This window comes from Acinonyx jubatus, chromosome B4 (assembly GCF_027475565.1).
Source record: "Acinonyx jubatus isolate Ajub_Pintada_27869175 chromosome B4, VMU_Ajub_asm_v1.0, whole genome shotgun sequence".
Classification (NCBI taxonomy): domain Eukaryota; kingdom Metazoa; phylum Chordata; class Mammalia; order Carnivora; family Felidae; genus Acinonyx; species Acinonyx jubatus.
The window spans coordinates 96,604,988-96,631,725 of record NC_069387.1 but is presented as its reverse complement, the minus strand read 5'-3'; positions in this window follow the sequence as shown (position 1 = coordinate 96,631,725).

The following is a 26,738-nucleotide window of genomic DNA, read 5'->3' as shown; positions in this document are numbered from 1 at the left end:
TCACACGTGGGATATAACACACAGCAATTTATCCCTGCCGTTGTAAGCATGTGGGTCACTTCTGCAAAATGATCAGAACTGAAAACATCACGGTCTTGAGAGGTCCAGCTGATTTAGGCTTACATTTATTTTTTAAAAAAATTTTTTTCAACGTTTATTTATTTTTAGGACAGAGAGAGACAGAGCATGAATGGGGGAGGGGCAGAGAGAGAGGGAGACACAGAATCGGAAACAGGCTCCAGGCTCTGAGCCATCAGCCCAGAGCCTGACGCGGGGCTCGTACTCACGGACCGGGAGATGGTGACCTGGCTGAAGTCGGACGCTTAACCGACTGAGCCACCCAGGCGCCCCTAGGCTTACATTTAAATCAAAGTGAGCTGGGATATCTCAAAGATGACAGAAGTAGAACGGAAGTGATCCCTGACTAGGAATAGAGGATCTTTTTAGTTTCCATCATAATTATACAAGTGAGATAATAAAGGCTTTAACAAAAGATTGGAAACGGGAATGGATAAAATGAGGTGGATTCAAGATGCTTTCGAAGGTAGATTTGGCATGAATCTGTGATTAAATTTGGTGGATCAGGGAGTAGGAGGGAATAATTATGTCTAAAGTTTCTAGCTGGGGTCATGGTAGATGATCACGAACAAAACAAGAGTCAGTATGTGGTATATTGGAAAGATAATTTGTTTCTAATCTTGGATCTGCCTCAACAGATTGTGTGACCTTATAAAAGTGTATTATCAGAGACTAGAGTCCCTGAACCTTTATCCAGTTTATCTCTCTATATTTCCTTTTGCAGGAAAGATTTAATATGTTTGAGGTAAATCAATCACCAGCACATGAATGATCTCTTTCAAATCATGATAACAGGCATTGATCAAATATCTATTGTATGGTCTTTATAACCCTGAGAATTGAGAGAGACACAGATTAAAGACAGTATATGTACAAAAGCAGTGGAAGAATAGTATTTACTTGCATGATACATTTATAAAATAATAAAACAATTTAATTTTCAGTGTTTATGCTATAAAAGGTCAATACTATGGAAGTTTAATTATTGTAGGACGAATTAATAAAGATGACTATCTTCCGTGGAAAAAAATTCTTTTACAGTCCACAAAAAGGCTGCTTCAAAAGATGCCAATTATTTAGGAACTGAGATATAGAGAAGAACAATCACAGCGTATTTTCTAAGTTCTGTGACTGGTAAAGAGAAGAGAGCCAGGTTTAAATTCAGACATGTCAGGGGAGCCTGGGTGCCTCAATCAGTTAAGCGGTCAACTTCAGCTCGGGTCATGATCCCGCAGTTCCTGAGTTTGAGCCCTGTGTTGTGCTCTGTGCTGACAGCTCAGAGCCTGGAGACTGCTTTGGATTCTGTGTCTTCTTCTCTCTCTGCCCCTTCCCCACTCACACACTCTCTCTCTCACACACACAAATAAATAAACATTAAAGAATTAAAAATAAATAAATAAATCCAGACATGTCGGAGTCCAAAACTCATGTACTTTGTTACATCTAAAGCATTACATACTTTACTTTCTTTTTTTTTTTTTAACTTTTTATTTAAATTCCGGTTAGTTAACATACAGTGTAATATTAGTGTCAGGTGTACAACACAGTGATTTAACACTTCCATACATTACCTGCTGCTCATCCCAACAAGTGCCCTCTTTAATCCCCATTGCCTGTTTAACCCATCTCCCCACTCCCCCACCTCTGGTAGCCATCAAAGAGATTGTTGCCTTGTTACCCGGAGCATAACAAATACATTGGCAGTGAGATAAAACTAATATTTTAGATGACTAATATCTTATTTCAATCTATTTTTTTGGTCTTTGAAGTTGTGAAACAAGTATCAGTCGTGAAGAAGAAAATCACCAGTTTAAATGTATTTTATAAGAATTGAATTATGCTGCCATCTAGTGATCATTTGGTTGCTGATACATGTTTCCCCCGCTCTCTGAAAGTGGAGTGTTCTGAACTGCCATACATTGAAGAAACAGTTATCATTAAATTATATTGAAAAAAAATTTTTCGTGCTCCCAGGCCCCCGAAATCACCTCTGTTAGGCTTTCCTGATACTTTAGGTCACAAATTGCTAATGGATGCATAAAACAAATATAGATAAAGCACAGATGTTCACACAGTTCAAAGCTCCCGTGGCTTGATGCTGAGTGTAGTTCCAGGGGAAGGGGCTTGGCGGCGCCACTCCAGCTACCCAAGGTGCACGCCGCCTCTGTGGCCTCTGTAACCTTTGCAGTTCCCTGCAAAACAAATGCTAAACACTCCTTTTGCTATTTGCCTTTTTTTATAAAAGCGAAAATCCTCTCCAGAATTCTTTCTTTCAGTTACCAATACCAGGGAGTAATGCAGGTCTTTCAAAAAAGTGAGTGGCATAACATAAACTTTCAAAAGTGGAGGATACCAGTAGTACTTGAATATTTAAAAGTATTAAACATTTTTGTATGTACAAAAGGTAGGCTAACAAAGCCAATACATAGGCTGACACAGATTTACATGGTAAATTCTATACCAATTGAGATTAGGGCAAAAAATAAAATAAGGAAAGGAAGATATTAATACAAACTTTATAATTTTTGAATTTTTTCTTCTTAAAAATGGAATCTGCATCAGCTTACATAGAAAGTGTGATTAAAAACCTTGAGTAGAATTTCCACACCTTTTATTTTATGGATGCTAGGGGCTTTTTTGTCTATTTATTTTGTCTATTTATTTTTTGTCTATTTACTTAAAATAAATATTCTTTATAATTTAGATTTGTCTCAGTTTAGAGAAATTATATTTCAGGGAAAGCCAGACCTTTGTACTTCTCCTGGAGGTCAGAATAGGAGTTAAAAAGAATTGAATAAGAGAGGTGAGCTCCTGAGGGTCATGAGTAGAGGAGGAAGCAGAATAGAAAGTGGAGAACAAAAAGGATTTGTTCGTAAGGTCAGTTGAGCTCAGTGTCTGGGGAACTCAATACTTTCTGGGGAATGTTTAAGAGAGCATTTAATGTAATGATAACCAAGCAGTGGAGGCCTCAAAGCACTATAATTTGGTATATTATACAAAATAAACATATAGGATTTCAACTCCAATGAATCATATCTGAAAAGTCTCTAAAGCATATTAGGTATCAATTCTTTTTTACATGTGACTCTTACATGAATATTGAGATCCATAGGCTTAAAGGCTGGAGTAAGAAAAATAGTAGTAAGAACAGAAAACAATCCTCCATTCTAAAGTGTATTCATTTACTTGTTCCGAGTGTTGAAATGACTGATAACATATGAGATGCTAAACTCTGTGTTAACCATCATTGAATATTAAATTCTCCCTGCCCCTAAAAAAATTATAACTAGGTGGCAGAGAAAGATGCTTATAAATTATTGAATATGCCCAATGTAGAGCGCGTAAGTAGAAGACAACTTGTTTTTGTCTTCTAACACTGCCTAAATACCCACTGGATCTCTTTTCCCAACTCCTTGGAGATATTTTTGGCATATTATAATTCTCTGGTTATATGGTGTTCTTAAAATTTTATTTCAAAGTATAAACTAATCAAAGTTAAAATCTTATTCCCTCACCTAGTTCAATGTTCCTTCCCCAAGATCAGCTTAGACTTTAAGTGGAACCGGAGCCAAGAAAGGAGAAAAATGCAGGGTCATTCATTCATTCACTCACTTACCTACCTACCTTGTTATTTATTTTTTAAAATTGTTTCAATATTTATTTATTTTGAGCGAGAGAGAGAGAGAGAGAGGGAGAGCACAAGCAGGGGAGGGGCAGAGAGAGAGAGAGAGAGGGAGACAGAATCTGAAGCAGGCTCCAGGCTCTGAGCTGTCCACACAGAGCCTACAGAGCTCGAACTCATGAACCCTGAGGTCATGACCTGAGTAGAAGTCAGATGCTTCAGGACTGAGCCACCCAAGTGCTGCCCCTACTTGTTATCTATCTATCTACCTACCTATCTATCTATTTACACTCTCCTTTCTTGATTTCCTTTCATACCACCTCTTCTTGCATTGACTTCTTCAGGAAAACATCAGGAGAAGGGATGATAGAAGTTAAAAAGAAGCACCTTTTCATTTGGTTTGTGCTCTTTGTACTGTCTGTTGGGGTAGGCACACAAGTGATGGCACTCTACCATGGTAAGCTTTTGGGTACTTCAGCCATACCCCTGTTCCACATTCTGTTACATGCAAGACCACCTTTTTAATCTGTAACTTTAAATATTTAATATTGCTCACCCTCTTGGCTATAAAGCTGTCTGAGGGCAGAGATGGGACATTCTGTCACTGGCCTATGCTGAGCACTAATGTAATGCTCTGTTTATGTCTGAACACTCTGAGAATCAGAGAACCATGGAACTTCATGTTGAAAAGGGCTTCAAAGCAAAAGCCCTTTAGATAGTGGTGATGGTTTCATGGGTGTTCACTTACATCCAAACTCATTAGGCTGAATACATTAAGTATGTACAGCTTTTGTATGTCAATTATGCCTCAATAAAGTGGTTCAAAAAAAGAAAAAGGAAAAGATACAAAGAAGTCATTGAAAGGGGAAAAAGATGTTGACTTTTGCAAAAGAAAAAGCAAGAAATAGTATTTTACATTTAAGTTCCATGGATTTCATTATAAATGAAGTTATTCATCTTCAGCCTTCAGTATCATAATACAATCAGAAGAAACATGTTGTATTTAGAGTCAATCGATTTCAGAATAAAATTTTCACAAGAAGAATAAAAGCAAAGTATTATTGAGTCTCAGGCAGGTCTTTATTTCTAAATACACATTCTCAAATATAGTTTCCATCCAATTTGGCCACAGCTTCTGGGAAGTTGTTTGGTGACAGATGTCCGTGCTTGAAAAGCTAATGAAAAAGTGGAAACAGAACTGCTTTTTATAAAGCTGCTAAAATGATATAGACACACAGGAGAAAGGAACAAATTATTTACTTTCTCTAAAGGTTAAACCACCAGTCTAGAGATGATAACAAGTTTCAGGAGTATTGTTAATATCTCATCTATATGTTTTCATGTATGATTTATCCTCCCTGTTTTCCTTCAATAAGGTGAATTTCTTTTTCAGTGAAGGGTTATTAGGTAACGCCTGCACTGGTTATCATAAATTATAAATCTAATGATTAGAGCGGATGTGCCGGCTGAATATACTCAACATAAGCAAACATTATTAGCAGGAAAGAGAAAATGACTTGATTGTCTAAATGCCTTTTACGTTACCTGTAGTATCAAGAGAATGTGTTTAAAATGCAAAACAGAGCTTGGGTTTAGCTTTAGAGGAGAGGAAATGCTTGCCCCTTCCTTTCCAGAAGGTACACTGACTGGAAATATTTTTACCCTGGGAGACAAAGAATTAAAACCTATTAGCTCAAATCAGGAACTTTGGTTTGGGGCAAGATGATGGATGTTGATGTTGAGATTGATTTTAGAATACAGTTTTCTTTTTAAGAGAAGGGACCAAATTATATTCGCCTTGCTTCATGTATGTACTTACACAATCTTTGCCATTCAGGTGTATGTGTGTTTATATAAATCAATATAAAATCCCTGTATAACTCTCCTACTACTGTGATGGTTTGTGGAATAACTAACAATTATTCTCATTCCTAGAGATACGGCGTGGAAAAGAAATAAGTTGGCTTGAATTATTCGTATGATCATTTCTACTGGGAGAATCATTATACCATGTAGTTTTTGTGGGTGTACACCTTTCAAGATTTATGGCCACTTAGCCTTTGATCATCTGAGTATGTTTGGAGAATTCTTTAAGAATGTTGGTAGAGGATAAAAAATACCCTCCTTGTCTAAAAACTAAAAATGCTAGCTATTCACTATCTCAACCTCCCACGTAGCCAACACTGACTCAATAGCTTGTAAACAAGGTTCTCTTTCTCAGCTAGGGAGAGCAGTGTTTGATCATGAAAGGTGACATTTATGAAAACGGAAGTGTCTGGTGCTTGAAGGAATGCTCTTTAACATACTGGTTCTGCAGTGGGTTGTGTGTGTGTGTGTGTACACGTGCGTGATCCCTGGCAATTAATTTACAGCTGGGTTCTTTGGTCTTTCCAATGATTCTTTTAATAAACTCGCTTTCTTCCATTTCAGATAGACCTAGTTTCTGTTCATTGGTTCAAAAACTTGAGATGTTCCGATTGTATACTTCATTTCATTGTGACTTCCCTTTCTTTGGGATTTGTAGAGAATAAAATCTTTGTGTGTCTTTGTTCCTCTACTTACTCATAAACTGCTTGATCACGGAAGTCTTGGTTATTTATGTCTTGTATCATCTATAGTATTCAGCAAAGTGCCATCTTAATATAGATGATTGAATGAACATGTGAGTACACAGAAAAGGCATAGGCCTGAGAGATGCTGAAGTAGATAGTACTCTGCTAAAATCTTTGCATAAGTCACAGCATATCTCTGGGTCCGAGATTCTTCACATATAAAATGAAATGGTCAGATAAGGTTTATGGTTCTAGAAATTCATATTTATATAATGTGTGTTGGTCCATTCTTTTCCACAGATCTTGAAGTGAAGGGCCCTTTCATGTGCTATTCCTTCATAAGATTTCAAGAGCAGGAAATCTTATAAAGATTTATAAGATTTAATCTTATAGAGATGCACAGCTACAATGTAATTCAAGTTTATTTGTGATATTTTTCTGCTCAGAAACTAAGGATTGGCTGAACAGAGGCCAAAATACCGTCAACGTAGGAGAAGGGAATTAGTTTGAGTATGTCTGTTACAGGATAGTACCACTTTCATTCTCATCTCCCTTTGTTATCTCTGTTCCTCCAGCTTCTGAGCAAGCTCAACCATTATAGTAGTTTAGTATCCTCCAGATCTTCCTTTCCTATAATTATTTATCTGTCTCAGCTCCTCAGTTGCCACTCCCCAGCTGCTGCTTCTTTGCATCTTTGCTTGGGGATGGAACAGTGAGTGGCAGGCATATCCAAACTCTCCCTCTCTGTATCTCAGCAGACATCACTAATGAATCATGTCACTCTTTCTTGCTGAGCCTGCATATGTTTGGCAATCTTCAGGGCACCACTCCAGGAAGCCAATACCAATCAGGGTTGGCACAGTTTGTTGCAGACACTTTATATTAGCTCACTCACCACTCATTTCCATGCTTCTTAGTCTTACTTTCTTGAACAATAGTGGCTGACAACTCACAAGGTGCATTTTCCAAACCTCCTATCAGGTAGAATGCAGGTGTGGGACTTTGGCTCTGCCCTGCACGTGAACCCTCATGAAGCATGGATGAGGAAAATAAAAAACACGAGGCAGCTGTTGCATGTGGGTCTCCTGGGGCAGTTGTGCCAGAATGTCTAGTTCCTATTGTGTAGGGGCATAGCAATGTTTTTCCTTTCTAATGACCTTATGGTATGATTGGGCATGTTTCCTGGATATGTTATCCTTATGCATACTTCTGGAAATGTAGTGCCCAGGCTTAAAGGCCATCCCAACAATTCTGTTCGATGACTTCCACTAACCAATTATTTAATGAATAAGCCAGCTAGATTAGTTTCAGGTGTCCACAACTAAGAATGAGGATCTATAGAAAATTGAAACGTACTTTTTATTTCTGGCAATTAGTAGCAGAATACCCAATTAACGAGGGCTTAAACATAGGGCTTTTGTTTTCACATACTGCTCAAGGATGTCAGCCAGGAATTATCTTCAGCACGCGATTTCTGACTTCACTGTTACAAGATGACTTCTGCATCTCTCTTTTTTCTGCACACAAAGTAGCAGATAAGGGTGCATCAAAGCTTCCTTCTAACATTCTTTTATTTGAGAAAGAAGGTCATAACCAGGGACTTCTGTTGACATCGGCTAGCACTGTTGCATGACCTCTCTAAAACATGAACGCTGGCATTTCATTATCCTGCTTTTAGAAGAGACAGGCAAAGAAGTAGAAGTCAGAAATTGTCGAATGAGATATCCTACAATGTTTCCCACACCATCATTGTCTTAGTCGCTGTTGTCACCCAGGGCTCCTCTGCTGAGCTCCAGCCAAAGCTTACTCACATTTTTCAGATGAAATATTTAGTTACCATTTGATGTTATTAAACATACCAAAAGACCCATCCTTTGCAAAGTAACTTCCCCTTATCATCAAATGTGAATTTTCTAGTTTTAGGATCCCATATTTGGATTAAGATACTTGCTGTCATGGGATGCCTGGATGGCTCAGTCAGTTAAGCGTCCGACTCTTGATATTGGCTCAGGTCATGATCTCATGGTTTGTGAGATTGAGCCCTATGTAGGGCTCTGCACTGACAGTGAGGTGCCTGATTGGGATTCTCTCTCTCCCTCTCTCTCTCTCTCTCACTCTTTTTCTCAAAATAAATAAATTTTAAAATAAGATACTTTCCATTCAGAGAACATATGCTAGACTGTATATGTATTATTTAGTGATGGTAGCTCAAAAACCCATGACCGCTCATTATCTTGTTACCACAGACAAGATCATTAAATGCGCATGTGTATCCTCATGAAGAATAGAGAAGAACAGTTTCATCTGAGGAAAGGAGGCCTGCAAGGATGACTTGGCATCATGAGCAACTGGATTCTAGGTATGATGAAGTGAACTAACGAGGGAAATAATTACAAGAACATTGTGGCGTGCTGGCTTTAATTAGGAATACATATTAAATGATTACTTCATATATGTTAGAGTTCTAGAAGGACAGTTCATAGCATTCCTCTCTTCTCTGTCTGAGGTTGGAACAAACCAAGAAATGGAAAGACAGGAGAAAATTATAATATCAGTTTTTTGCTCATAATGGTCTCCATATTTTATGCTTAAGTTTTTGTCCAAGTGGCTTCGTAATCCTTGACCCCTGAATTCTACCTACTAACTTAACCCAGTCACTGGCTCAGCTGGACAACTCCCAAGCTTCACATATCCACACATGCACTGGGGCAACACCTTTTATCACAGGCAGCCAGAACTGAAGAGGAACTAGAGTGAGCCAAGCTACACATGGCCCCTTCATTACCCCATTTGCCCATTAGATAAGTCATCGCACTCACTTCAGGTCAGTGAACATGGGAGGTGGATGAGAAACCAGGAGTGTTGTTCTGGTGGAAGACCCTTGCCCAGAAATGTGAAAAGGTGGGGGGATGTATGATTCTTTAAAGTTAAAGCCAGACAGTGAGGGAAGAAAGTGACAAAGCCATTCCAGACAATAATGTCATCGTTATTAGTATTTCATCATCCTAAATTATTTTTTAAAATGTTTTAATATTTTTTTTTCCTTATTTTTGAGACAGAGAGAGACAGAGCATAAGCAGGGGAAGGGCAGAGAGAGAGGGAGACACAGAATACGAAGCAGGCTCCGGGCTCTGTGCTGTCAGCACAAAGCCCGACGTAGGGCTCGAACTCACAGATGGTGAAGTCATGACCTGAGCTGAAGTCGGACACTTAACCGACTGAGCCACCCAGGCTCTCCTTTCCTAAATTATTGTTAAGAAGATAATGATAATTCATATTTTGCTGATGTCATTGTGCCTTCCCTATAATATTTACAGCAAGAACATTTGTAAAGGGAAAAATCCACTATGCCTCCAGGTACCTTCATGTTTCCACAAAATTTTCATTTTGTGAGCCAAAATAAGAGATTAAAAAATATTAACAAATTGACGCACACATACCTTTCCAGCCTCAATGCCATCTTGTTCTGAATTTACTTTATAGTCTAGTAAAAGCAGTCTGCCTGAAATGATCATGGAACATTTTCTACTATTCTATGCCTCTGCACTTGAGCTTTTGCTAGTTCCTTTCTCTGAAATGTATTTTCAGGCACCTTTTATCTAACATTAAGCATCCTTCAAATCTTAGTTCAAGCATTATTTTATTCCATGAAGAATACTTTCCTGAATCTTCTGAATACAATGAGTGACCATCTTCTGTGATCTCATAATAGCACTTTTCACAGTACCGTATTTGAAATTATATGTCATGTATTTGTTAACTCAATTGAAATACAAGAGGTCTAGGTTAAGGATTGTTGTTTTCATTAATATTTGTATCTTTCTAACTTAGCACAGACTTGTTCTATAGTAGGCAGTTAATATGTGATTTTTGAATTGTTGAGCTAAGGCAGAGACAGACAATGGAGTTATTAGGACAGAAAGGATTTTCAGAGAAGAGCAAATTGTGCATGAAGATACATTTAGCTAAAATATGTGTTAGAAGTTTGAGGAATGGCATGGTTCTTTATACAGTAGATCTTTACTTTTGAAATGTCACATTAGTTTTTTAAAATCTTAAAGTGTGATATTTTGACATTTAAAAAAAAACATCAAATGACACTGAACTTTTTAAAAGTAGTTCCAAAAGAATAACAAGAAAAGTGACTTCATGAAACTGTTGTAAAATTATTAGAGTTCATAATATGTGTTTCTACTTATTCTTATTCTTAAACTATCATCAGCATCATGAGATATTTAGTAATTAAATTATTTAGTAATTAAATGCACATCATTATAATTCAGATTGCATCAATTATGTATATATATATACATATATATGTATATATATATATATGAATTCAAACATCAATATGAAAAAGAATAGATGATTTTTATATCTGAAGGTATATCCTCAGCAACAAATATAGAGCATTAACCAAAACTGGGATATTTTTCAGCCATTCCCGATTATAGCAACATATTATCAAGTCAATGACCTGTTTTTGGAGGAGCATCTTTGAATATGCTGTGTATTATATGTGGATAAACTGCAGATAAAATCCTGTCTCTCAGCATACATCCATAAAGAAAACCTGATAGAACATTGCTGGTCAGAAAGAGGCTAGGCTTGGCTTTTTATGTCAGATTTCTGAAGATCTTTCCTCCTGTGCAGATCTGATGAGGTTGACATCTTTCTGTTCATTTCTTCAGTCTGAATTCCATAGAAACAGCATTCCATTTCTATATAACCATATTTAGACAAAACCAGTTGCTGGCTACTGTCATTATGGAGGATTCAAAGTCCCACATCCTAAACTTTTCTGTTTGTGTTTTAATATTCTTGAGTTCTAGCTTAAGTTCAGGTTCAGTATCTTAATTCTGCAATTCCATGGTTTCTGGGACTTATTTAAAGAATAAATAAAAATGTAGGCCAAAAACACATGTATAAAATTGCTACAAATATTTTTTGACTTCCATAAAACATTATGATTTATTAGATGAATATTGATTCAAATTTTATTTTCTAAGATTTGCGCTTTACTAGGACCAAACTGGTTGCTTTATAGTTAATGTTTATTCACATAAATCAACACGTAATCCCCTTCCTCACTTAGCAATGCCAAAATAAATGATAAAATTGGTTTCTGCCTACTTAATCATTTCTGGAAACAATTATTTATTTGAATTTATGTTTTCTCAGTCATTCATGCACAATTAATCATTTTCAGAACTGCTCAATCCCAAAGAGGTTTGACAAATGTTGCACTTAGAAACAGCTTTGTTTTCCAAACTGCATTTTCTGCACCTCTCCTTTATTATATTACTAACAATATTTGCATAAAAATAGTATCAAATTAAACAAGTTGCCAATTTCACTTTAGCAGATTTAAAATCCTCTTGAAATTATTACACATCAACAAAATGTAAAACCACTTGCATTAGCATATATTAGCATTAGCATATATGTGTTGAAGAGCAAACATATCCAACATTCATCCTGGGGGTACCTAGGTAAAATTACTGCCTTATTCTATTATTCCAATAAAAGATAAAATATTGCCTAAAAACTACCTCAGCTAACCTTGAAGTTTCTGCAAGTGCAAAACAGAGCATTTGATTTCATGAAGATTAAAGTGACTTCTAGTAGATTTAAGCCACTCCATCTCTCTGAGCATCACTATGTAAAATCACTTTCAGATTAACTATAAGCACTACAAAGAGTCATCACCTGAAAACATACTAAGAATGTAACCAAGGTAATTTTTACAGCTTCCATTTCTTGGGTTTTTGTTGGTTGGTTGTTTGGTTGGTTGGTTTTTTGTTTGTTTGTTTTGAGAGATCGCACCTGCTTTCATGCAAGTGGAGGGGGGCAGGTAGGGAGAGGAAGAAGGAGAAAGAAAATCCCAAGCAGGCTCCCGGCTCAGCACAGAGCCCCAGGCGGGGTTCCATCCCACAACCCTGGGATCATGACCTGAGTGGAAATCAAGAGTCAGATGCTCAACTGATCAACTGACTGAGCCAACCAGGTGCCCCATTACAGCTTCCATTTTTACAGTTTCTTCAGTCTTGTAGTTTTTGTTTTAGTTTTCTATATAACAGTCATTAACACCTTAGAATGGTCTCTGAAAACCACATATTTATTCTTGTTAACATCCTCTCCCTTCATTTCTTTATCCATTTGCTATTTGCAACTATTCAGGCTAATATAGACTTAAACATATTGGGAACCTATTTTTCTCAGTTGTTTACCAGGTACACTTTTACTTTTGAAAGTATAGGGGTGCCTGGGTGGCTCAGTGGGTTGTTTTTACTTCAGCTCAGGTCATGATCTCATGGTTTGTGGGTTTGAGCCCCGCATTGGGCTCTGTGCTGGCAGCTCGGAGCCTGAAGCCTGCTTCCGATTCTGTGTCTCCCTCTCTCTCTGCCCCTCATCACTCATGCTTTGTCTCTCTCTCTCTCTCAAAAATAAATAAACATTAAAAAAAAATTAAGAACTGGCTACAGCCTTAACCACTTTCTAGCTGTGGAAACTTCTCCATTGCTTCAATTTTTTTATCTATAAAAAGTGAAACTATTATTCATTGTAAAGGATTAATGTGACAGTAAAGAAATATAACCTGTAATGTGTCTTACATGTAGCATCCCCTTAGCTGTTATTACTATTCTTAATATTGATTTTCTCACTTTTATATAAACTTAATATAGTAGAGGGACTTGTGAGAATCAGTTCATACTATAGGGAATTTACTTAAAACTTAAAAAAAAAAGCCACTCTCTTATTTATAGCTGGTGGGAGTTGGCAGGGGATGTAAGTTGGAATAATTTCTATGAAAGATAATTATATAGTTTTTCAAAATTAAAAGTTGTCATATCTGTTAACATTTTTTCTTCTGAGTATTTATTCTCCATATATACATGAATGTGTTTGAAAATACCTTGTACCAGATAGTCACTGAAATATTATTTGTGATAGCAAAGAAGGAAAAATAAACCTAACTAGCTACCAATAGGGAATTGGTTAACTAAATAGTGATAAATTAGACAATTAAATACTGCCAGACCATTTTTATTATTTTTAATTTTAAAAAAATGTTTATTTATTTTTAAGGGGGGCGGGCAGAGAGAGAGAGAGGGAGACACAGAATCCTAATCAGGCTCCAGCCTCTGAGCTGTCAGCCCAATGCGGGATTCGAATCCACCAACTGATCATGCCCTGAGCCAGAGTCGGACCCCACCCAGGCCCCCCTGTCTGGCCGTTTTTGAAATGAGGTGACCCATATACATTTCTAAGATATATTTAAGTAAAACATTTGAGGTTTAAAAAAAGGTATAATGTGGTCCTATTCATATAAACAAAAGATATGTATGTACAGAATATCTATGGAGGATGTAGAATGAACAAACAACCAGTCACACTATCTTTGGGAAAAGGAGCTGTGTTTGGGGATAAACAGTTAAAGCAGGGTGTATTTTCCATTATATTTCTTTTTACAAGGGTTTTTTAAAATTTGCTTAAATTTTCATTTATTTTTGAGAGAGAGAGACAGAGTGTGGGCGGAAGAGAGGCAGAGAGAGATGGAGACACAGAACCCGAAGTAGGCTCCAGGCTCTGCACTGTCAGCATAGAGCCCAACGCAGGGCTGGAACCCACGAACCTCGAGATCATGACCTGAGCCGAAGTGAATATTTAACCGACTGACCACCCAGACACCCATCCATTGTATCTTGAGATCAATCTTATTTTTTATTTTTCCCACTTAAGTGTGTTATCTACTAACATAAAATAGATGAAAGGAAAGATGATGCACCAGGCATACTTTTGTCATGATCCTGTCACCAAAGTGATAGTTATGGATAAATGACTGCGTGACATTGACGTGAGCTTTTCTGATACACTTGAGGGTGATTTTTATATATAAAAGAGCAACCTAGAGTAACTATTTTTGTTTCAAACTAAATATTAAAAATTTTTTAAATTAAAAATATATTTCCTTTGTGCCTTAAATTTATTCTACAAATTTTTAATTCTATTTCTAACTTCATTGGATATTAATAATGATTTCTAAGGATGCTTAAGTAATGTTTGCTTCTGTTTCTGAACTTAATCAAACTTTAAACAATGAAATTCTAAATTTATTATATCAGATTTCTTTTCAAAATATTTAAGCTCTCTGGGTAAAAAACATATCCTAAGTATTGGGAATGTAATTACAGCATGATGGCTAGAGTTAATAGTCCTTCAGAGCATATTTGAAAGTCGCTACATGAATGGGTCTTTAAAATTCTCATCACAAGGGAAAACTGTGTAACTACGTGTGGTGACAGATGACAATTGGACTTACTGTGGCGATCAAATCATTATATTGTTATAATGTTCTAAAACTAACATGTGAATTATACCTTGATACAAAAAGAAAACAATCAACAATAGAAGACAAAACACTCTGATAAGTCCAATAGATTAAATATATCACTAATTAAAAATTTAGTAAGGTTTCAATTTAAAGTCACTAGTCTAAATCAATTACTCAATTACTTATTTTGAAATTGTCTCTTAAAAGACTGTCACTCTAATAACCAAACTGTCTTAAACAATGTCAGCCCAAGAATATTAATGACTAGATGAGGTAAAATCTTGAGTAGGTTGGGTATTTATTTTATATGTGCAGAGATGTTAAGCAATTTGACTCAATTCGTATGACTAGAAAACAGCAAAATTGGATCCAAGTTTATCTTATTCTAATCCTATAACTTTCACACTGTTTTGCCTGTTTTACCAAATACCAGAGACTGGCAAAAAGGAATTTTATTCACACGTGTGTTTGAAAGTTCAAAGAGTAGAGCTGACTTCAAGTGCAGTTTGATTTGGGTGCTCAAAAGATATCTTCGCCATCCAGTTTCTTCCTCATACTCTTGTGGTTTTGTCTCCTTTGTGTTGGCTACATTTTTTTGCTGTAGAAACAAGCTTTATATCTACTACCATCTAATAAAACTCTGGTGTTTCATTTTCTGAAATTCTCCAGGAAAGATCTCATCACCTCCTATTCATTTTTCAATATCCATGTCTCTGAAATATAATCACTGGCTAGAAATAAGATATACTAATTCACGTAGAGATAAATCAAGGTCAGCTTCTGGGCATGAGAGGTTCTATTTTACCAAATCATGTGGATTGAGAGTGGCAAATAGGCGTATGTACAATAGAATGCTAGGTTTGCAGAAATGCAGGTGAGGAGAGGAAATGTGATTTGGAAAGGGGATTCTGAAGTGAATTCTACCTCTATGCGCCCACTATGTTATATGAAGACTTTTCAGAATTTCAGAATCACCTATTAAAGCTGAAACATCTGCTTTAAGTTTAATAAGTCAACACCTTTAGTGTGATCTGGGGGAAGGAGAAGAGAGTAGCTTATTTTTCAGCAACATACGTTTTCCAGGGTAAATGACACTGAATTGGCAGATAGCTAGTTTGAAGAATCTTAATTGAGAGAATTGGACAAAGGATGCAGTGAAATTTAGAGTCAGTGACATTTCCCTCAGCAGGTATCAGAGTCCTGGTTAAAACTGCTAGGTATTGGTTGAAGGCTAGGAGACTGTCAATAATACGAGCGAGTTGCTATGCCAGTGTCAGGGGAACGGTCCCACGTAGCTTGTTGTTAAGATGGAGAGTAAGGGCAAGGTTCTTAGCACCAGAATTTTACGAGGCAATGACCCGACTTGGCTGGACACCACCGCAGGAGTCACAGCTAGAGTTGTAACATCATACTTCACTACAAGTGAGAATGTTGGGTTCTAATTTAATTTTATCCTGACTAATGTCAGTATTAGTTCTGATAAAAGCCAGTTCCAGGCAAATGGCTTCAGATTTGAAGAAAGGAGCTTGGAGAAAAAGGACTTGAATGCTTCCATTCAAGATGCCATATATCCTCAGGATTGCTCCCTGGGCCCCTTCACTTAGAACATAGATTTCCTCCTTCCTTCCCCATCCCCCCACCCCAAACACCATCACGTCTTATGCTTCATGTCATGAGGATCTTTTCCATCTTTACTAAGATAAAATTGTGTAAGTTGTTTCAAATGATGACATTCTATATTTGACATATTTATGTATTATGAAATGATTGCCACAATAAGGTTACTTAACACAACTGTCACCTCACATAGCTACCTTTGGGTGTGTGTGTGGTGAGAACATTTCAGATTTTCTCTCTTAGCACATTTCAAGTATACAATACAGTATTGTTAAGGATAGTCACCATGCTGCACATTAGATCCTCAGAACTTACATATTATAGCCGAACGTTTGTACCCTTTGATCACCATCTCCTCATTTCCTTCACCTTCCAGCCACTGGCAACGACCAATCTAGTCTCAGTTTCTATAAGTCTGGATTTTTTACGTTCCACAGATAAGTGAGATCACAGAGTATTTTTCTTTCTCTGGCTGACATTTCACTTAGCATAATGCCCTCAAGTTTCATCCATGCTGTTACAAATGGCAGGATTTCCTTCTTTTTTATGTAGCTGAATAATATTTCATTTTTTATATCTATATTTATCTATACATCACATTGTCTTTATCCATTATTCCACTGACACTTAGGTTGTTCCCATGGCTTGGCTATTGTGAATAATGCTGCAGCACATGTGGGGGTGCAGACATCTCTTCATGATAGTGATTTCATTTGCTTTCAATATATACCCAGAAGTGAGATGACTGGATCACATGGTGGTTCTATTTTTAACTTTTGAGGAAATTCCATATTGTTCTCCATAGTGGCTGTAGCAATTTAAAGTCCTACCAACAGTGCAAAAAGATTCCCTTTTTTCCACATTCTAGCCAACAGTTGTTTTGGGTTTTTTATTTATTTATTTTTTTTTTTTGGACAATAGCCATTTTAACAGCTGTGAGGTAATATGTTATTGTGGTTTTGATTTGCTTTTCCCTATTTCTCTGATAGTGATGTTGAACACCTTTTCATGAACCTTTTGGCCATCTGTATGTCTTCTTTGGAAAAATGTTTATTCAAGTCCTTTGGCTACCCTGAGGATTTGAATAATCAATTGAACGTATGTTTGTGTTGATGTGTTCTTATGCAAATAACATTTTTAGGGATTAGTGTAGGCAATCATAAATTAACTGAAGAAAATTGATAATGAATAGTTAATTATCAGAGTATTAGAAATGTTAATATGTAACCTAAGTACAAAAATACCCTTGGTCACATACAAATTAGTTTAAAAAGCAATTTAGATTCTTCATTCATTATTGACTATAATATGGCTAATATTGACTATAATACGACTGTCCTTTTTCTGAAAAATCCTGGTCAAATTACAGAGCCTAGACCATCTATCTATTAGGTACATAAAGTAAAGAAATGATAATAAAAAAAGAAAAGAAAGAAAAAGAAAAAGATCCACAATGATGGGAAGGGGTTATGTCAGAGGGTCACAGGAGCCAACTGAAAGGGCTCCTAATGGCCAAAGCTGAAACAATTCAAAAACAAAAACAAAAACAAAAACACACAGACCTAAGACAAAGCTGCAGCAATATATAGTGGAAAAAGTGTTAGGTTTGTAATTCGGCAGTTCAGTTCTGATCTTAATTCTGCCATGTTGTAGAACATAAATTCTTTACCTCTCAAAGACTAACTTTCAAGATGGTTTACATTAGAAGAGGCCTCTTTTCCCATTGCTCGAGTTCTCATAAAAGGAGTATTTTCCCCTAAATATCCCTAGCCTCTTGCCCTGCCCTTATTTCTTTCAGCGGTGGAATCAATTTTCTTAAAGCTGGATAATTGGCATTAATTCAAGATTCTCGACTGAAGGAGTATAAGCTAGAAATGGTTCTAAATGGGAGGTATTTGGTGCCTTATCCTTTCTTCTCTACTCAGGATCATAGTGGGGCAGCTGAAGCATTTGCTGTTTTGGCAAAATGGTCTCTGGAGATTCACTATTTTTCTTTCTTCTTTATTGAACCTTTGCTAAAAGAACCAGCAGCACACTATGTACAAGCTAAAGATTCTGCCTTCCAAGTCCTGGGAAAGTAAGTTCTTCCAATTTTATAAACTCTAGAAGAGGTGGGGTGAGCAAGCAGTGTATAATTTGGTTGTTCTACACCTAGCCCCAGGGCGTAAGTCGTCCCATTTGGGCTTTACATTCTTTCCCATACTTTTCCCATATAGGAGATGCTTTGAGGAGTTAGTGCTCAATTGGTTCACAACTTAAATGAAAAAAAGGGAGGTGTTATTTGCTGAGGCCCTCCAAACAAACGTCAGCATTTCATAAAGTCAAAATCATTTATGTTCTGGTTAACTTGAAAATAATAAATTATCATGTAAATATAACTTGTTTTCATAGTAAAATTGAAGCTTTGAAACAGCCACATGTATTGTACATTATATAAAAAAATTGAATTGTTACAACTTCTGATACTACTCAAAATAATGAAATTCTCAACTTGTTTAAAGTTTGTAGGAAGAGTGCTTAGCTTTATAGAATGGACTCTTACATATTCCTAATTGCCAATTATTTCCCTCTCTCTGCCCAGTGCACGTTCAATATAAAACTATGCTTTTAATTAACTTCCGCTCAGTAAATAGGTATTCAGATGCACATTTTGTGCTTCAAAACTACAATTAAGGCTGTAGGGTTAGTTTTTGCAACGTTATTCTAATTAAAATACTTTTAGCTGTATTTGGCATGCATTAAAATGTCAAGTAATTGACAGCCCATAAGTGAAAAATTGATCCAATTATCAAGCCAACTAGAACTTTTCTCTTTTTTCAACTGCTAAGATTTATTATGGCTATTAGAATTACAGATGTTTATATGTTTGCTTTTAGTAATTGGAATTCATTTAACTTTGCCATGCCCTCGGTGCTGTTTCTGCTCTTCAGTGGGATAGACAATTCTTCAATCTTTGAAATGTGCCTTTAGAAAACGCTTCCCAAATCTCTCTTCACATGGAGTAGATAATCATGCTTTCATTGGAGTGTAGGGAATAGATTTTTCTTTTCATGTCTCCAGATGGTCCTTTTAGTAATGAATCACAGAGGAACACAGCTTGTCCTAAGACATGGCTTCTCTACATCTTATTTTCTAAATTAATAATATAAATCTTTAACGAATTAATTAATTTAAGACATGCAAATAGAATAAAACAGAAGAAAATATAACAAATGTTAATTTCTAATTGCAGCTAGTTGATTAGCCTCTCCTGCAATGTAATAAAAATATTTAATCGTCTCAATAAAAGTCAACCAAAAAGACCTCTAAAATATCAATTTTGTGTAGACTTGAAAGACATTTTAGAACAATTGTTAATAAATAAAGAAAAAAAGGAGGAGAGTTCATATTCACTCAATTATTTATATTGTTGGATGAGTACTGTGGGGAAAGCAATATATATTGTTTATCAAGAGTCTTCATTAATAAATACTAACCAATTAGAAAAGGAAGTTAATTCAGAGTTTAGGTTGTAGGTATTAAACCTATTTATATCTAGATCTAAAACTATAATGGCAGTAAATATTAAACTAATTTATTTGTTATGGATGCCATAGACATATTATTCCATTGATAGCATTTTATATAGTATAGAGGAACATCTACATATATCTGAATCCTAAACAAGTCTTCTCTCACCCTAGATCTCATAACAACATTTGTCTATTAAAGTAAACACAAGTTTCTCAGCCCAGTACTCAATGCCTTTCATCATCAGATCATACAGCTTCCACCCATCCACCTACTTCCCTGGAATCCTGACACAGGCCACCCAACAATATCCAGCACCTCTTGGCCAATCCCACTTCTTTGTTTTCTTCCTCTGCTCTTTGCTCCCCCAGTAGCCTTCACTCTGCCTATTCAACTGTTCCCAGATCAGGCTCAAAACTTATTTTCTTCAACAACATACTTTATGAACCTATCCAGAAATTAAATTGTTTCTTATTTTGAATATCACAGTAGTCGTATAGCGTGTACTTCACTTTAAGAAATTTATAGCCAATTGTCACTATTAGCAGTAGTTATGGTCTATAGAGTCACTGCAAACACTGAATCGTTGTTTCTTGGTAAAATAAAAGTAAAATAAAGAGTGAGGTTTCTCCGAGCCTCTGGTCATAACATTTTCCTTAACTGATCAATGGATAATCTTGTTTTATGTGGGTTTCTGTTTCAAGAAGTATTACTTAATATGTATTGCTGATTCGTTAACATTGAACTCATGGACAACGGCACTATACCTCATGACCGAATAAAAGTTATCTAACACACCTATGTTCTCATATGGCACATCACAGCCTTCGCAAACTTCACAACACTAGACACCACTTGAACACTAAGCTTGAGAGCCGTTTTAAACAGCGAAATCACCAAGAAAAAGTACACAAACGTGACAACTGTGGCACTAAATAGAGCATGAAAAGGGCACTTTTTACATCATGAAAGCTGAAACAAGATGTCAGAGCGAAGCTTTATTTGACCTCAGCTGTGAATGTGTGCGTTGGGCAGCTCAGTTTTATTTTTCTACAGTGTGCATGTGTATGTCCAAGAATGGAATGGATCTGGAAGCTCATCAGTGTTGATTTTGGGGTTACAAATAAATTTTAATGAGTAGGTAAACTCATAATAATGAAATTCACAAATTCTGAGGGTAAACTGCCTATTTCTTAGTTGCTTCTACTATTTTATCTTATTTTCAGAAATATATCTTTCCCCCAATACTGATGAAATCCACTGTAGTACCTTTAATAATACTTGCTGAATGGGAGAATAAATTAAATCTTACTTTGACACAAAATTGTATCACAAGCGTGAATATTACTATTCAAATTAATTTGAATATGTAATCTCTGGCCTTATCTCGAAACATGGATTTAAAAGTCTCTGAGTATAATTTATTTAGAACTTAAAATGTAAATATAAAGGACTAAGCCTAGTTATATCAAGTGATAACTTTAGAGGTAAATATAATGACAGAGAAATATTATATCAGTCTTGATAATATAATTCTTAGATAGCTCTCATGATAGAGACTATAGGCAACTATACCAATACAGAGGCTACTGAATGATCTAGATTTGAAATGATAGGTGGGGAAGTTGGAATAGGGCAGCTGCAATATAAAAATAGGGGTGATTTAAGAGAAAAACATTTTAATGCTTATTCATTTTTGAGAAAGAGAGAGACAGAGCGTGAGCAGCAGAGGGGCAGGGGGAGAGGGAGACACAGAATCCGAAGCAGGCTCCAGGCTCTGAGCTGTCAGCACAGGGCCGAACACGGAGCTCAAACTCAGGGACATGAGATCATGACCTGAGCTGAAATCGGGCGGACGCTTAACAGACTGAGCCACTCAGGCACCCCTTAAAGAAATATTTTTAAAGAATTTGACGCCTTCTCATATGACAATTGTTTCTAGCAATCAATCAAAAATTAAAATAATTTCTATTCCAGTTTATGTATAGCATGTGATAGAATTTAAAAGAAGTAGAATAAAATATTGTCCTGCAAATACAGAAAAAGAAAATGAACCAGGACACCAAAAAAGAGTAACAACAAAGCTGACATTTGTTACTAGTGAAAAGTCAGGATAATATTTAATATGTGTGATTCCCATTCTAAAAAATCAGAAAATTTAGGTTTCCCTCAAGGAAAATGAATCACATTCAAAATGTTTTTTTAAGCATCTTGCTGAATTCTTTAAATTTCTACTTATAACTATGTCCTTGGGGAGTATAAATGGAACTAGCAGATGTTAGTAAAAATGACTATGACTTAACAAGCTTCTCAAACAAACAACAACAACAAAAAACACAAAGTTTCTGAGTCCATAATAATTGCTTATTTGTGTGAAAAAGATTCTTAATCACACATGCCTCATCTTCTCATCTATTTCTCAACTAAAATGATCCTTCACAGACTGCTCAACATTCAAGATGCTGCCAAATTGAAAACGGAAGTGCTTTTGCTTTAATTTTCCCATGATTTGTGCTTTTTTTTGTCCCTGACAAAATCCAGTGGATAATTGTAATGAACCTGGATTTTTTTTTAAAGTTCCATCATGCTACATTCAAATTTGGCAAAAAATACTATCTCGTTTTCTGTTTCATTTAATGCACGTGTTCAGATTGTTCACCAAGAGGATTCATTGCTTCATTTAGGTGATTAATATGTAACACAATCAAATGACCTCAGTGGAATATTCCCAATCATCAACATTATGCTGAAATTAGCAATAGCTGGTTTATTTTATGACAGGTATAAAAAGGAAGCTGATCTTGTTTTTCAATTGCTTCTCTCTCCATTGGGAGGAGCCATTGCCCTTCAAGAAGAGAAAGCATGGTTACAGAGAAAGTTGTATCTTTGTTTCTATTTTCATCTGGTATCAGGACTTTGTGGCATGGGATTAAAATTCATTCTAGGAAACAGGTGTTTCAATAATATCTTTATTATGACTACCTCCGTTCATAACAAAAAACTCTACAAAGCAGTCCCTTTTCAATGGAGCATGAATCTGTGCCTGACTCAATGTGTAGTACAATACTAGAGAATTTAATTCTTTCGGAAATAAAAGAGTTACATGGAATTAAATGTTGTTTTGTTTTCAGAATAACAAATAAAATGTTCATTGTAAAGTCATAGGACAAATTGTGCTCAATTTGTATGTAACTCTTTTTCAATTTTCAGATATTTCTTCACCTCTCTCTATATATTTGTGCATTAAATAAGCTCTTCTGAAGATGAACTTTAAAAATGGCCTCTAAATATTAGGTCGGCTGCAACAATTATGCTGAAAAACTTGAAAACTTTGAGGATCAATCCTATATTTACTGAATGTGCAAAATGTAAAAGAACTAAATCTAGTTTGAAGGAGCAAAATATACAATGAGAAATTGAGCATTGTGTCTGATATGCTTACTTAGGAAACGATCTTTTGATCTTTTTTCTGAGAAACTATTAAGGAAAACATGATGCAAAGGGGTGGGCAATGGTGCATAAAGCATCAACACCAAACAGAGTCATTACAGGATAAAAAGTTTAAAATAAATTCAATATGCAAACATTAAAATACTCAGACCCAATTTCTCTTGGGAATTTCAAAGCATAATCCTTTGTCAAAGGAGTAGACTTCCAGTTGTTTAACTGGAGCAGCAGGTATAACAAAATAAAATTCACTGTCAGTGATCTGCCTTGAAATTTTCATCACTACAATTTAAAGCACAGAAACGACAAATTAATTAATTAATTAATTAATTAAATAAAGCAAAGAAACAACAAAAAATCCTCAACTCTAAAATTCATCCAACTTCTTTTTTTTTAATTCATCTCATTTCTAATTTAATAACTCATAATAGATAACATTTATGCAGGGTCTATCATGTGCTACTTTATTAGGCTCTTTATATTCATTATTCCCTTTAATTCCTTGAAGAAACCAATGAGGTAGGCATTACGATTTTTATTTTATAGTCTTCAGGATTCTAGGTTCAGAGAGCACAAACAATTTGAATAGAGGAACATGAAATTTTCAAATCTAGGTCTCTGTCACTTCAAAGTCTGGATTCTAGCCACTTGAAAACATTCCTCCAATTAACAAAATCCAATCTTCCATTCTCAGAGCTCATATTAATTAACCTTTCAGGGGAATTTCACACAGCTGATCGCTCCCCTTGGATACATTTTCTGCACTTGGCTTCCAGACCACGGCAATCTTCGATTTTTATTCCTACCTTACTGATCTCCAGCAAGTCAAGGCTTTTATTGGCTGTATTCACTACTAGATCCTTAGCACATGGAACAGAATGTAGAGAGCACATAAGTAGGAACAAAGATTTTTCTGAAATAAAAGTACTTTTAATTTGTAGAAAATAATGAAAATACATTTAACCCTTAAATATGTAAATATTAAGTAACAAAATATATTAGTGAACCTTGAAAATATATAATCTTTATGCATTTGTCTTCTTTACAGAAAAGTTTACTTAGAAAGGTGATTTTAAATTTTAAACATTGTTTACTGAATACACATAGAGAAGATGCTAACAGAAAGCTATAGAAATAGACTTCTCGATATATATTTTTCTCTAGAAGAAAATATTCCTTTACTCATTAATATCTACTGAAAAACTACTCTTCTAGGTTCTATGGCTACAGCATGGGTTAGCATTGGTAAGGCTGTTTTGGATTGGGAAGTCAGGAAAGAAATCCATCAAGAGATTTCTTCATGGCATTCAATCTATGATGATAAAGGATGATCAGTCCATTATTTGAACAAAGACCTAAATGATGGAAAGGTGAGTGCCATGGGAGTAACTGGGAACAAGTGTTCCAGGGAACATCAAATGTTGAAGCTCTGATAAGATTTACTGTAAATATGCTAAAGGTGGAAAGGAGAAAGAGTAATCAACTGCCTGAGCAGAGAATTGAGGTCATAGGACAAACAGGTGCTCCAAAAATTGTAGGCACAGAGGTGGATACCTAAAAAGAAGCCCAGGAGCATGAACGGCTGCTAGACCCGGTACTGGGGTAGTAAAACTTAAATCGTAATTGACAAATTGCTGGAAGCTCAGCGTGGAGAACCTGAGAGTTAAAAACTCCAAAGGAATCCAGTCATGGGCGGCGGGGGGGCCCTACATTTTCATGAGTTTTATCTCTAGGTATCTTACTAGAAAAATAAAAACAAAATTTCTCTCATGCTTATAGAATAGGAAAGTAACTGTTTTGAAATGCATCCATAGTATTGTATTTTTAGCAAGGCCTTAACCAGCACAGGCTCATTAAAAGACAGACTTGATGGACTATGGAACACTTTTCTTTCCCATACAGCTTATCATCACATCAATAGGGCTCCTGTATAATTACAGAGGATTACAACTGAAAGAACTGCATATCTCAGACCTTATTTAAGAATCTCTAGAGAAATCCAAAGAGACAAAAACAAGAGGAAACTACCTTCAGACACTACCGTTACAGACAACAGTATGCACAGCCTAACCCCTTGCCAGATAAACATAAAACCTCATACTAAAGGCCTATTTACTTCAGTTCTTTTTACTCAGTTCATCATGTCCCGCTTTCAAAAAATTCACAATTAATGCCAAGAGACAAAATAGCCGCATTTAAAAAACACAGTTTGGGGGCGCCTGGGTGGCTCAGTCAGTTGAGCATCTGACTTCAGCTCAGGTCATGATCTCACAGTTTGTGGGTTCGTGCCCCATATCAGTCTCTGTGTTGACAACTCAGAGCCTGGAGCCTGCTTCGGATTCTGTGTCTCCCTTTCTCTCTGCCCCTCCCCTGTTTGCACTCTGTCTCTCTCTCTCTCTCAAAAATAAATACACATTTAACAAGATTTTAAAAAATAAAAAATAAATAACAAATAAAAAACACAGTCCGAAGATATAGATCAAGCATCAGAACAAGATCTAGATACAGCAGATATGGCAGAAATTTCTAGCAGAACTAGCCCTCTAATTAATTATCAGAACAGGAATCTAAAACAACTATGATTAAATATGCTAAGGGCTAAAATGGAAAAAGTGGAAGATATGTAAAAGCAGATGGGTAATATAAGCAGAGAGATGGAATCAAAAGGACATACTTGAGGGGTGCCTGGATGGCCCAGTTAAGCCTCCGACTCAATTTCAGCTCGTCATGATCTCATGGTTTGTGAAATTGAGCTCCCTGTCAGGCTCTGTGCTGACAGTAAAGAGCCTGCTTGGGATTCTCTCTCTCCCTGTCTCTCTGCCCCTCTTTCGCTCATGCATGTGCATACTCCCTCTCTCAATAATAAATAAATAAACAAAAATAAAAGGAAAGGTTGGAAATAAAAAATACTGTACAAGAAATGAAGAATGTCTTTGATAGGCTCATCAACAAATTGACACAGTTGAAAAACAAATTGGGGCGCCTGGGTGGCTCAGTCTTTTAAGCGTCCGACTTTGGCTCAGGTCATGATCTCGCGGTCCGTGAGTTCGAGCCCGGCGTCGGGCTCTGTGCTGACAGCTCAGAGCCTGGAGCCTGTTTCAGATTCTGTGTCTCCCTCTCTCTCTGCCCCTCCCCTGTTCATGCTCTGTTTCTCTCTGTCTCAAAAATAAATAAATGTTAAAAAAAATTTTTTTTAAAAGAAAAACAAATTTAGCTATTAAAGAAATGTCAACAGAAATGTCTAAAATAGAAATGTGAACAGGAAAAAAAAAAGGTGAAAAAGATGGAACAGAGTATCCAAGAGGTGTGGGACACTTATAAAATGTAAACCATATGTAAAATGAGAATTACACAAGATAAAGGGGAGAAAATAACAAAGGAAATGTTCAAAGTAACAATGGCAACGAATTTTCTGAAACTAAGGATAGACACCAAAACACAGATCTCAGAACCTGAGAAAACACCAAGCAAGATAAATACTAAAAGGTCTTCAGTTGGGCAGACGTATTCACACTGGAGAAAAAATCACAAAGAGAAAGTTGTGAAAGAAATTGGGGGAGAGGGGAACAGAGAAAAA